Consider the following 14,009-nt stretch of genomic DNA (forward strand, 5'->3'; position numbering starts at 1 on the left):
TATTTCTCCTGGCAATCTTGATTCCAGCTTGTTTTTCTTTCAGTCCAGCTTTTCTCATGATGTACTCTGCATATAAGTTAAATAAGCAGGGTGACAATATACAGCCTTGACGTACTCCTTTTGCTATTTGGAACCAGTCTGTTGTTCCATGTCCAGTTCTAACTGTTGCTTCCTGACCTGCATATAGGTTTCTTAAGAGGCAGGTCAGGTGGTCTGGGATTCCCATCTCTTCAAGAATTTTCCAGTTTGTTTTCATCCACAGTCAAAGGTTTTGGCATAGTCAATAAAGCAGAAATAGATGTTTTTTTTTTTTTCTGGAACTCTCTTGCTTTTTTGACAATCTCAGAAGAGGCTCCACCAAGTAAGACTATGATGGAATGGTCAGAGAGACGGGAGGAGACTCAGAGGAGAGTAGTACCATGAAAAACCACAGAAAACAAAAGTGGTTAAACATGATAAAGACTGAAACGTGTCCTTTGAGTTACCAAAATGGAGCTTATTATGAACTTTAATTTGAAAGGAAGTTCAGTGGAGAAAAGGGTAGAAGAAGCCAGAATGGATTGGGTTAAAATATGACTGAGAGGCAAGGACCCATAAATGACACTCTACATATGAACTTGATTATCTGGGGACAGATTATCCTTTCTGCACCTTAATTTCCTCATCTGTAAAATGGGAATGTAATAGCTTCTGCCTCATAAGTTTGTTGTGATTATATCAATCAGTGTAAAACACTTGGCACAGCAATGATACCTACTAAAAGTGAAAGTTGTCCAACTCTTTGCCACCCCATGGACTATAGCCCACCAGGCTCCTCTATCCATGGAATTCTAAAGGCAAGAATACTGCTAAATGCTCATTAAATATGTCTTTTACTAGTAATAGAACCTATGTAGAGAAACTAGGTACCTGGCATTTTTTAAATGCATAATTTTCCTTAGGATTTCTAGGCTCTAAGTTCCCATAAGGTTCAGCTTAATATCATGTATATTTAAAATAAACCATCTTGTACAATGGATTGGGTTTGGCAGAACTGAAGTCATTTTACCTTATTTGATGATGAGAATTTCAAGGCTTATTTGTTTAGCTTGCTGTAACAGCATTATGCATATGCTTTTATTTTGTTCCAAGTATTACCTCATTATAAAATTCATGGAGATATATATGTGCCTTCATTATAGACAGGCTGAATTATCTAGGAGAATGAAATGATAATTAGAATGTTCTGGGCAAAAGCAACAAAATTCAACTAGAAGTGACTTAAACAATAAGGGACCTTTATTATACCAAATAACAATAAGTTTGTGAAAGGAGGTTCCAGGGTTGGTTACTTCAGTGGCTCAGTGATGTCATCAGAGGCCCAGGTTTCTTCCATCTATCCACTCTACCATCCTGAGCAGCCTCACTAACCTTTGTATCTAGTAATTAAACCCAGGGTTCAGAATCACATGTATCAGTTCAGTTCAGTTCAGTTGCTCAGTCGTGTCCGACTCTCTGCGACCCATGAATCACAGCACGCCAGGCCTCCCTGTCCATCACCAACTCCCAGAGTTCACTCAGAGTGACGTCCATGGAGTCAGTGATGCCATCCAGCCATCTCATCCTCTGTCGTCCCCTTCTCCTCCTGCCCCCTATCCCTCCCAGCATCAGGGTCTTTTCCAATGTTCCCTTGGTATCTCTAATTTTCTGGAGGTGACCTCTAGTCTTTCCCATTCTGTTGTTTTCCTCTATTTCTTTGCATTGATCACTGAAGAAGGCTTTCTTATCTTTCCTTGCTATTCTTTGGAACTCTGCATTCAGATGCTTATATCTTTCCTTTTCTCCTTTGCTTTTCACTCCTCTTCTTTTCACAGCTATTTGTAAGGCCTCCTCAGACAGCCATTTTGCTTTTTTTGCATTTCTTTTCCATGGGGATGGTCTTGATCCCTGTCTCCTGTACAATGTCACGAAAAGGACTGGATGTGACTTCTGATAGAAGCAAGGTCCGATGCTGTAAAGAGCAATATTGCATAGGAACCTGGAATGTCAGGTCCATGAATCAAGGCAAATTGGAAGTGGTCAAACAGGAGATGGCAAGAGTGAACGTTGACATTCTAGGAACCAGTGAAGTAAAATGGACTGGAATGGGTGAATTTAACTCAGATGACCATTATATCTACTACTGTGGGCAGGAATCCCTTAGAAGAAATGGAGTAGCCATCATGGTCAACAAAAGAGTCTGAAATGCAGTATTTGGATGCAATCTCAAAAACGACAGAATGATTTCTGTTCATTTCCAAGGCAAACCATTCAATATCATGGTAATCCAAGCCTATGCCCCAACCAGTAATGCTGAAGAAGCTGAAGTTGAACGGTTCTATGAAGACCTACAAGACCTTTTAGAACTAACACGCAATTTTATGTATATTTTACCACAATTAAAAAATTTAACTGGCACTGATTTTAATGTATTAAAATGTAGGCAGAACAGTGTTTTAGAAAAAAATGTGGTGATTGAGGACATTTATAATCATCTCTCTCTCTCTCTCTAGTCGTTAAGTCGTGTCCGACTCTTGTGACCCCATGTACTGTAGCCTGCCAGTCTCCTCTGTCCATGGGATTCTCCAGGCAAGAATATTGGACTGGGTTGCCATTTCCTTCTCCAGGGGATCTTCCCAACCCAGGAATCAAACCCAGGTCTCCTGCATTGCAGGCAGATTCTTTTCTGACTGAGCTATAAGGGAAGCCCTGAGCTATAAAGAATTATGGGTGCCATTTAACACACAAATAGAGATGTGTATGTACAAACCTTGTAAAAATCTGCTAGCTCACAATTATTTTCTTAATTAACCTCAAATTTTTCTTCACTGCTGTCAGGAAATCACTCCACCCCACCCCACTTTTTCTTTTCTTGGCCACACTGCATAGCATGCCAGATCTTAGTTGCCTGATCAGGGATCAGACCTGTGCCCCCTGCGTTGGGAGCATGGAGTCTTAAACGTTGGACCACCAGGTAAGCCCCACTCCACCCCACTTCTGATGAGCAGTAGTGGAGATCCTCTTCTGCTTATGGAGGCTATGTCTTCCCCCGAATTACCCCTTTGCTGTATCCCGTGAAACCTCTGAGGTTGGCATGCCTGTTTCCAACTCTTCCACTAGGAATTCTCTTCCTGGAAACTCTGTTAAACTTGATGCAGCTCTGTCTTCTCCATCTCCACCTCCCCCTACTCCAGCAGAAGCAGGAAAAGTTTTTCATCTTCCTGTCGGGAACAGTTGGACTTTACTTGAGCAATTTGTCTGTTTTAATTTTATGGCTAGCAATGTTTGTTTACCTGATTTGATTTTGCTTTACACATTGGCAACTACGAACTCTAAATCTAATTTATGGGCCACATGGTAGTGAGTGTGTAATACATTCCTTATCCTGCTTTATGCTCTGTCCTTCTAGCATACATTCAGTTCATGTTCAATATCTCCATAACCCATTTTAAATTGTTTGGGGAACTAGGAAGAGGCATTCATAAACATAGCATATAACCCTTGTTCAGAATTTTCTAAGTGCTTTATCTCTAGTAACTACAGTAAGAAATAGGTTAACATTAGCAAACCTAGGAATGTTAAGCATTTTTAAAATTTAGTGTCTTTACAATATTAGTTTTCTGTGGTTTCTCTTAAATGAAACTAAGCATGATGTTTCCTCCTATCTTAATTCCTTCACTAGAGATAACACTTGGGAATCAGCTTCACCCAGCACCCTCCCAGGCCCCTGCTCCCACTCCTACCCTCCCTGGCCTGTGACACCATTCCTGGTGCTGGTACTCTTGCTTCCTCCCAAGGACTTTTTCCCCCTAAAGTGTGAGAGAATGACACAATGGGAAATTTATTAATACATGAAAGATACCAGTGACATTTATTGACATCTCAGGAAACTATTTTAAAACTTAGTTTCATATAGAAAAATTACCTGAAGCAACTCCCTTGCATATACCACCTATAGTACTTAACCTTTGGGAGAACTCTCTTCTAAATGCCTTTTCTACAATTAATTTTCCAAGTTATTACTAAAAGACCAACCGAGTCCAATATTTGATCCATATTTTGTTCAATTTAAAAGTTTTATTGTGGCTTATAATTATCTAGCTCAGCTCAGTTTCAAACCCTACCTTCCACAGACATTTCACACTGTATCCTTATTGATGGCATCAATTTCAGTCAGGCAGTCTTCTCAGGATTTCCTGGATAAAATTTTTCCCATTAGGAAATTCTGAGCCTTTGTCTGAAGCTAAACCAATTCCTTCCTGTCTTTTCAGTTCAGTTCAGTCACTCAGTCATGTCCATCTCTTTGCAACCCCATGGACTGCAGTATGCCAGGCTTTCCTGTCCATCACCAACCCCCAGAGCTTGCTCAAACTTATGTCCATCGAGTCAGTGATGCCATCCAGCCATCTCATCCTCTGTCGTCCCCTTCTCCTCCTGCCTTCAATCTTTCCCAGCATCAGGGTCTTTTCCAACGAGTCAGTTCTTCACACCAGGGGGCCAAAGTGTTGGAGCTTCAGCTTCAGCATCAGTCCTTCCAATGCATATTTAGGACTGATTTCCTTTAGGATTGACTGGTTGGATCTCCTTGCACTCCAAGGAACTCTCAAGAATCTTCTCCAACACCACAGTTCAAAAGCATCAATTCTTCAGCACTCAGCTTTCTTTATAGTCCAGCTCTCACATCCATACATGACTACTGGAAAAACCATAGCTTTAACTAGGTGGACCTTTGTCAGCAAAGTAATGTCTCTGCTTTTTAATATTCTGTCTAGGTTTGTCATGGGCTTCCCTGATAGCTCAGTTGGTAAAGAATTCACCTGCAATGTGGGAAACCTGGGTTCAGTCCCTGGGTTGGGAAGATCCCCTGGAGAAGGGAAAGGCTACCCACTTCAGTATTTTGCCTAGAGAATTCCATGTACTGTATACCTCATGGGGTCACAAAGAGTTGGACACAACTGACTGACTTTCACTTCACAGGTTTGTCATAACTTTTCTTCCAAGGAGCAAGCATCTTTTAATTTTATGGCTGCAGTCACCATCTGCAGTGATTTTGGAGCCCAAGAAAGTAGTCTGTCACAGTTTCTTTTGCTTCCTCATCTATTTGTCATGAAGTGATGGGACCAGATGCCATGATCTTAGTTTTCTGAATGTTGAGTTTTAAGCCAGCTTTTTTACTCTCCTCTTTCACTTTCATCAGGAGGCTCTTTAGTTCCTCTTTGCTTTTTGCCATAAGGATGGTGTCATCTGCATATCTGAGGTTATTGATATTTCTCCCGGCAATCTTGATTCTAGCTTGTGTTTCATCCAGCCTGGCATTTCACATGATATACCCTGCATGTAAGTTAAATAAACAGGGTGACAATATATAGCTTTGATGTGTACTCCTTTAGATATCAGTTAAAAATAATCACTTCCAGGAAGTCTTTCATAATTAGAAGAGTTTGCCACACCATGCAATTCTCTTCTTTTGTTTTATTTTCAATAGCAATCATTTATCATTTAGATAAAGCCCCATCTTGTACATAGAATGTATTATATATTTAAGTTCAAGTAATCATGTCTTTTCAATTAGATTATAAATCTTATAAACCTAGTGTTGCACCTTCTATATTGTGAACTTTCTGGGCATCTGAATGATGATGATATGAGCATCAGTAGCATGAATTAAACTTGTTAAAATTCTGCTTGTTTAAAGATATGTATGTGTATGGAAATAAATATGAGAAGTTTTTAAAGGTAAAACTGATTTTTTAAGATTTGGTGCATGTTACTGCACAATTTCTCAGTGATTAATGCTAATATTGGGGCACATTGGGAGAGAATATCCAAAACTCTTTATTGGATAAATCACAGTGTTTTCTACTTGCTTTGGAAAATAGATTACTTTTATAATATCACTTAAGAGTTGGCATACAGTTAAAAAAAACCATTTATTTGGTTGCATCAGGTTGTGACACATGATCTCTCATCACAGTCCATGGAAATATGCACAGACTCTCTAATTGTGGCATGCAGGCTCCAAAGTGACATGTGGGATCTTAGTTCTCCAACCAGGGATTGAACCCATGTCCCCCTGCATTGCAAGGAAGATTCTCAACCACTGAACCACCAAGGAAATCCCGGGCATACAATTTTTAAAAAACTGTCAGTAATATCTAATGTTGGAGAAGTACAAAGAAATCAAGATTTTCATAACACTGCTGGAAAGTGAATTTGTATGAGCTTTCTGGAGGGTAGTTCAGCAATGGGTATCAACAGCCTTGTGATCCAGAAATTCCAACTCTATGAATTTATCCTAAAGAATTCATTAAGGATACATGTAAAGATTGTTATCATAGCATTATTTATATGTGGCAACAGTATGAATGTCCTGCAACAGGGAACAGATTAAATAAATGACCTTCCTTATCTGTGTTTGAGTCCCAGTTAGAGCAATTATTAGCTGTATTACTAGGCAAGTTGCTTAATTTCTCTGGCCTTCAGTTTTCTAAATTTAAAATGGTGACAATAGGGAATTCCCTGACAGTCCAGTGGATAGAACTCTGTACTTCCTCTGCAGGGGGCATAGGTTTAATCCCTAGTTAGGGAACTAAGATCCTACAAGCCACAGACTACGGCCAATAAAAAAAATCGGGACAGTGGAACAATAATAATATCTATATCATGGAGTTGTGAGAATTGAGTGGTCTACAACATGTCTGGCACATAAATAGGTGCTTCTTATTATGGTACTTCTATAATAATGGTGTTGCAGGTGAATTTTAACACAGAAAGCCTTTTAAAATGATGTTGCAGATAAATTTTAACATGGAAAGGTACTTGGAATATATTTGGGTTTTGTTTTGCTTCTGTGTACCATACAGTACAAAAGAGGCAAACAAAATGTTTTATATCATAGATTTTACTTCTGACTCCTTTGAATGTTCATTTCTTTGACTAAAACGAGAGACTTGCCTGGAAAACCAGGAGTGCTTAGGCAGGGTGGGGGAAAAGGCAGTGCTAACGTCATCATCACAGGGGGATTGTTAATAGCAAACTGGTTTTGTAGAACTGTCAGCTGGAAGCACAGACAGCCCACTTCTGGACACTTGTTCCATGTCAGGTGTCACCCCTACAACTCAGGCAAAGCAACACTTCCTGGTAGTCACTCTTACTATCCTCCTGAATGTTGTAGTACAGGGCCCAATCACACTTTCCCTTAAATTCAGACCCAATTTTTAATGTGTCCCCTTCCTTCACTGCAGGATACCATGATTCTAATTAGGACCTTATCGTGAGTTCCCTTGCCCTTCATGGAGTTGTACAGTCAGTCAGCAAAACACAAAGGCTTCTTGTTTATATATACTGGACCAGATTCAGGAAAGCATTTTCCTTTGACCTCCTTCTTGATCATAAGGGCTATAGCTCTTGTACCTTTCAAATACTTTCTGGAGGTGACACTTGATGCTGATCTACTTGGGGACATCAGTTCCTTTCCTGCTCATTCCTGCATTATAGAGATTTCAGTTATCTTTGGCCAGTCAGTTCATAGTCAATGACAGAGCCATCCTCTGCTCTTCTACCCTTTTCAAGGGCAACAGTCAGCTTGCAGAAGTTGCCAGATGTATCAGAAATAATGTCATTCTCCAGATCAGTCTTATACATTTCCTTGTAGACTGTTTATTTGCTGCAGCTCTTCTACATTTCCTTGTAGACTTTTGTTTTGCTCCAGCTCCTGGTTGGTCCTTGAGAAGGTGATTTCAATGAGAGTTTTCATCAGTCACCAGCCCCTTCACAGAGGAGCCATTGAGCTTGGAGTCCTTGTACTGAGCAGGTGTTTTCAGAAGGCCCCAAATCACCTTCTCCAGGTGGCTGGACAAGTCTGACTTCACTGCTGATGCAAGTCCCTTTTCAGTCCTTCTCTGACAGGCAAAAGTAATATGCCTCTGTTCCTTGCTGTAGATGGTCAAATTGTTGATGAGGTTGACTTCAACCACACCTTTAGTCCTAATGGCCATTTCAGTGTTCAAAACATCCCACTCAGCATCAAAGTTGGTATATGCCTTGACTAACATGTATGCATTTGAGGGTGTATAGTGGTCACCTTCTAAACTGCACTTGCACAGAATTTAATGAACAGTAGACATTTTGATAGAACCCGGACCAGGAGCTAAGAGCTCAGGTGCTCCAGATGCAGAGCTGGCATGTGTTATTAGAAAAAATAAAAAACTCAAACTGGAAAATAGTATCTGGAAAAATAATCACTGAAATATTTACTATGGCCATTTCTGGATAGTGGGTGATGCTTTTTTCCCTCATTAATTTTGTTTTATACTGAGCATGTATTGATTGTTTCATAATGAGAAAAAAGTGAGTTAATTAATTTCTGTTGAAAAAAATTAAAGATCAGGATTAATAGGCTGTGAATCTGCTTAGTATGATGTAATTATGGATTTGTGTCACTATACACTTACCTGAACTCACCATGTATAACACCAAGAGTGAACTCTAACATAAGTTATGACCTTTGGTTGATGATGTGTCAATGTCATTGAACCTTGGCTGTTTCCTCCACCTTCTAGAAAATAATAAGAAAAAAAAACTGATTTCAGAACTATCTTAAGCAAAATATAATTGGTGAGGTAGGGCAGGAGGAGAAGGGGGTAACAGAAGATGAGATGGGTGGATGGCATCCTTGAGTCAATGGATATGAGTTTGAGCAAGCTCTGGAAGTTGGCGATGGACAGGGAAGCCTGTCATGCTGTCCCATGAGGTCCCAAAGAGTCAGACACAACTGAGTGACTGAACAATATCTCCTTTAAAGTCATAAGATAAATTTTAAAACCTGATAAAAATTCAGACTATCTGCTTCATAAGAATACTTGTTTATCCAACACACATTTTCTGAGCACTCATTCTTTTCCCCCACCCCAGCAGCAACCTGATCCTCTTATTGCCTTTCTTGGCCACTATCTATCTATAGTTTCAGCTGGAACTCTCAGGCCAGTCTTTAGTTCCTTTTACTTTCTTATCATTTCTCCAATCTGCCTCCTTATCTTTATCCCTCTGTTTCGGTCAAACCCTTGTTATCTTCTGCCTGGTCCATGACCCTGCTTCTAGTCCCTTTTCCCTCCACCGTCAATTTGTTCTGCATTCACTGCTAGGGTTGACTTTCTAAAACAGATATGATCTTCTTGTCTAAAATACCCTTGAGGTTTAAGAACTCAGAGAGACCTATTCTTTAGGTTTCCTATTGGGCTCAAAGGCTAAAGTCCAAAAACAACAACCTGGATTCAACCAAATTTCTCCCTCAAGTTTGCTTCCTGTCATGCTCTACCATATGCCAAGTTTCAGCTACCCTGAGCCTCTGTTTCCCAAACATGCCTCTCTGCCTGAGCATTTCTTTCCACTCCCAGAAATAGCCTCCTTTCTCTTCTCTATCTAATGAATTCCTGCGCTCTTCTGTGAAGCCAGCCCCAACACCCTAGGCAGAATTATTTTCTTTGTCCTTTGAACTCCTACGAATCCTAACTTGTCCTGGCACTTACCTGTGGCCTAGTTCTCCCAACATGGACTTTGAATTTTTCAAAGACAGGAAAATGTCTTATTAATCTTTGGATCCTCAGGGCCTAGTACAGGGCTTTCGCATATGGTAGATGCTCATTAAACATGTTTAAATGCACAATTCAATGTGATCTTAAGATATAATGTGAATGTATGATATGTTATATTCATTATCTAGCATCATCTAGCATTTCAAGAGCCAATCAGGCTACAGATGGAATGGATAAGTGAATTCTAAACATAGTTCTCAAGCCTTATTTTCACAGTTTACATCTCTATTCTTTCATCTCCTTCTTGTATGGTTCTTCATAAGCTTTGAGAAAAGACCAAAAGGGAGAAAATAGGCCTGCAAAAGACAAAGGGCCAAGACCAGCAGTCTCCAAACTTTTTGGCACCAAGGACAGATTTCGTGGAAGACAATTTTTCTATAGACATGGGTGGGGGTGATGGAGTGGGGTGTGACTGGTTCAGGCTGTAATGCAAGAGATGGGGAGTAGAAGATGAAGCTTCACTCACACACCTCCTGCTGTGCAGCCCACTTCCTAAAAGGCTACTGACCACTATAGGTTGGGGACCCCTGGCCTAGACAAGTATCCGAACAAGCAAGAGTAAAATGTGCTGAATTCCTTGAACGTGATTGCCCTTCAGTTCAGTTCAGTTCAGTCGCTCAGTCATGCCCGACTGTTTGCGACCCCATGAATCACAGTACACCAGGCCTCCCTGTCCATCACCAACTCCCGGAGTTCACTCAGACTCATGTCCATCGAGTTGGTGATGCCATCCAGCCATCTCATCCTCGGTCGTCCCCTTTTCCTCCTGCCCCCAATCCCTCCCAGCATCAGAGTCTTTTCCAATGAGTCAACTCTTCGCATGAGGTGGCCAAAGTATTGGAGTTTCAGCTTCAACATCAGTCCTTCCAATGAACACCCAGGACTGATCTCCTTTAGGATGGACTGGTTGGATTTCCTTGAAGTCCAAGGGACACTCAAGAGTCTTCTCCAACACCACAGTTCAAAAGCATCAATTCTTTGGCACTCAGCTTTCTTCACAGTCCAACTCTCACATCCATACATGACCACTGGAAAAACCGTTGCCTTGACTAGACGGACCTTTGTTGGCAAAATAATGTCTCTGCTTTTGAATATGCTATCTAGGTTGGTCATAACTTTCCTTCCAAGGAGTAAGCATCTTTTAATTTCATGGCGGCAATCACCATCTGCAGTGATTTTGGAGCCTAAAAAAATAAAGTCTGACACTGTTTCCACTGTTTCCCCATCTATTTCCCATGAAGTAATGGGACCAGATGCCATGATCTTCGTTTTCTGAATGTTGAGCTTTAAGCCAACTTTTTCACTCTCCTCTTTCATTTTCATCAAGAGGCTTTTTAGTTCCTCTTCACTTTCTGCCATAAGGGTGGTGTCATCTGCATATCTGAGGTTATTGATATTTCTCCTGGCAATCTTGATTCCAGCTTGTGCTTCTTCCAGTCCAGCGTTTCTCATGATGTACTCTGCATATAAGTTAAATAAGCAGGGTGACAATATACAGCCTTGACGTACTCCTTTTCCTATTTGGAACCAATCTGTTGTTCCATGTCCAGTTCTAACTGTTACTTTCTGACCTGCATATAGGGTTCTCAGGAGGCAGGTCAGGTGGTCTGGTATTCCCATCTCTCAGAATTTTCCACAGTTTATTGTGGTCCACACAGTCAAAGGCTTTGGCATAGTCAATAAAGCAGAAATAGATGTTTTTCTGGAACTCTCTTGCTTTTTCCATGATCCAGTGGATGTTGGCAATTTGATCTCTGGTTCCTCTGCCTTTTCTAAAACCAGCTTGAACATCTGGAAGTTCATGGTTCACGTATTGCTGAAGCCTGGCTTGGAGAATTTTGAGCATTACTTTCCTAGCATGTGAGATGAGTGCAATTGTGCGGTAGTTTGAGCATTCTTTGGCATTGCCTTTCTTTGGGTTTGGAATGAAAACTGACCTTTTCCAGTCCTGTGGCTACTGCTGAGTTTTCCAAACTTGCTGGCATATTGAGTGCAGCACTTTTCACAGCATCATCTTTCAGGATTTGAAACAGCTCAACTGGAATTCCATCACCTCCACTAGCTTTGTTCATAGCGATGCTTTCTAAGGCCCACTTGACTTCACATTCCAGGATATCTGGCTCTAGGTGAGTGATTGCCCTTAATCATTCTTTATTATGAAAGTTCAGTTTGCCCAGCTAGATTCCAAGATGTTTGGAGTTATTTTGTTTGTTTCTTTATTATGCTTATTAAGTCATTGTTGTTGTTTAGTTGCTAAGTCATGTCTGACTCTTGGGCTTCCCTGGTGGCTCAGCAGGTAAAGAATGGTCTGCAAAGCAGGAAACACAGCAGATGTGGGTTCAATCCCTGGCTTAGGAAGATCCCCTGGAGGAGGGCATGGAAACTCATTCCAGTATTCTTGCCTGGAAAATCCCATGGACAGAGGAGCCTGGCAGGCTTTAAGAATACTGGAGTGGGTTGCCATTTCCTTCTCCAGGGGATCTTCCTTACTCAGGGATCAAACCTGTGTCTCCTGCATTGCAGGCGGATTCTTCACCACTGAGCCACCAGGGAAGCTCATGCTTATTAAATTAGCTACTGATTTAATGACCATTTCAATATTTTCTGGGTAATGCCTATCACTAAGTTTTGATAATGAGCTAAAACTGGCAAGGAAAAATGAAGTGATTTTAAGATCTTCGAGCCTTGAGAAGGGAAAGCTAGAGATAAATGTTCTATTGATGTTCTCCTGCCCTGTATTTATGTTAATTGTTATTTTGTTCTGTTATGATATATAGAGATTTTCAATTAGTATAATTTTCAGACAAGATTCAATTGGACTTTTCATTTTTTAAATCTTTAAATTTAATTAGTGCTATTGATAGCATGCATCAGGCACTCAAGAAATACTTCAGGCCATTCAACATTGACTTAATGTTTAGAAATAATCAGAAACATTAAAGAAAACTTGACTTTTATCTTTTAAATTTCAGTTTGTGCCATCTTCTCCCAGTCATGCTTCCATCAGTCACTTCCATCAAATCAAACAGGTAGGAAGTTTTGAAAAGCTGACAGCTGTTCATTAAAAAAAGTAAATTTTGTTTTTCTTTTAAAAATACCTATGGTCAAATAATTCTAAGTGAGGTCACAAGTGATTAAATTTTTAATTCCATGAATGGTTTCTTTAAAGCAAAAACATCAAAATCCAAAACAACTAAGGAGACCTCTATTTGTTTGGGTTATTAACTATTTTAACAAATTGATAGTTTCCTAAAATACTGCATACTCTTTTACCTTGAATCTAGCTTCTTCAAGGGATCTCAAAGATGATGAACGCTATATATGGAAATTAATTTTCAAGTTCATAATAGTCATAGTTTATCATAGTTTTCTTAATCCCAGATGCAGAAATTTTTTGACACATTTAATGATCTTTATGCTATCATTTTGTGTTCACTTCTCAGTGATCTGAGTTCAGGGACACATTCTATCTGTCTTATGTTATATGTGTGTGTGTCTAATAGTAAAAGTGTAATACAGAATTAAATCTTTGATTTTTCCAAGGCTTAGCCACAGAATTAAAAAGATTAAATCACCATTCCTCCAGGAGTGGTGGGATTTTTTTTTTTCACCCAACTACAAGCAAACTTTTGTTCAAGTAGGGGAGCTTAACTGTTATTAAGCACTTATTATTCACTTAGCACTATAATAGGTCCCATCTGTGGGCTCATTTCATCCTACAAGAAACTTACAAGGTCAGAAACCAAAGATGTTCAGCATTAACAAATATCAAGCCAAGACTTAGCCCCAAATTACTGAATTCTTTTACAGCTACTCTCACCAAGTTCCAGTGGCACAAAACCCAGACTGTCCTGTAACCCTAGGTCTTATTTCTCCAGCTCCTGCTTCCTCTCCCTCTCTCCTGCACCATGGCTTCCCTAGGCCCCACTTATCATCCAGTAGCAAGAAAGTATGGTTTAAAGGATTCTTTTACTTTTTAATGAGTAAGATATTCGTTTGCTGTTTGTCTTTATGAGTATGTAGCCATTTAAGACATTCTTAATGAAAGAACCTAAAGCTAGTAGTTAAAGTGACCTCTGGTTTGTTTGTGCAGTTTTCTTTTCTTCCCCTAAATTAGACCAGATATTTTAAAATTGATTATATATTTCTATCTGATTATGAAGTTTGAAAATCAAGACTAATTTAACTGGTTATTAATATAAACTATAAAGCAACTTACTTCTATAGTGGCAGAATACATATGATAAACATTTAAAATGAAACACCAGTGGTGATCATTTTTGTAATATACAGAAATATTGAATTGCTCTGTTGTACACCTGGAACTAACATAGCATTGTAGGTCAATTATACTTCAGTAAAAAATAAATTAAAATTTCTAAAATTTAAATCAAATTA

General features: G+C 39.6%; 1 protein-coding gene and 1 pseudogene across 1 annotated transcript in view; one reads left to right on the forward strand and one right to left on the reverse strand.

Annotated features, from left to right (window-relative positions):
- LOC120881547 (P2R1A-PPP2R2A-interacting phosphatase regulator 1-like) overlaps positions 1 to 14,009 on the forward strand; it is a 32,671-nt gene that overhangs the window by 10,765 nt on the left and 7,897 nt on the right. The window lies entirely within an intron of this gene.
- Positions 7,117 to 8,171, reverse strand: LOC120882475 (annotated as a pseudogene).

The sequence above is a fragment of the Oryx dammah genome, unplaced genomic scaffold (assembly GCF_014754425.2).
Source record: "Oryx dammah isolate SB20612 unplaced genomic scaffold, SCBI_Odam_1.1 HiC_scaffold_23, whole genome shotgun sequence".
Taxonomy (NCBI): Eukaryota; Metazoa; Chordata; class Mammalia; order Artiodactyla; family Bovidae; genus Oryx; species Oryx dammah.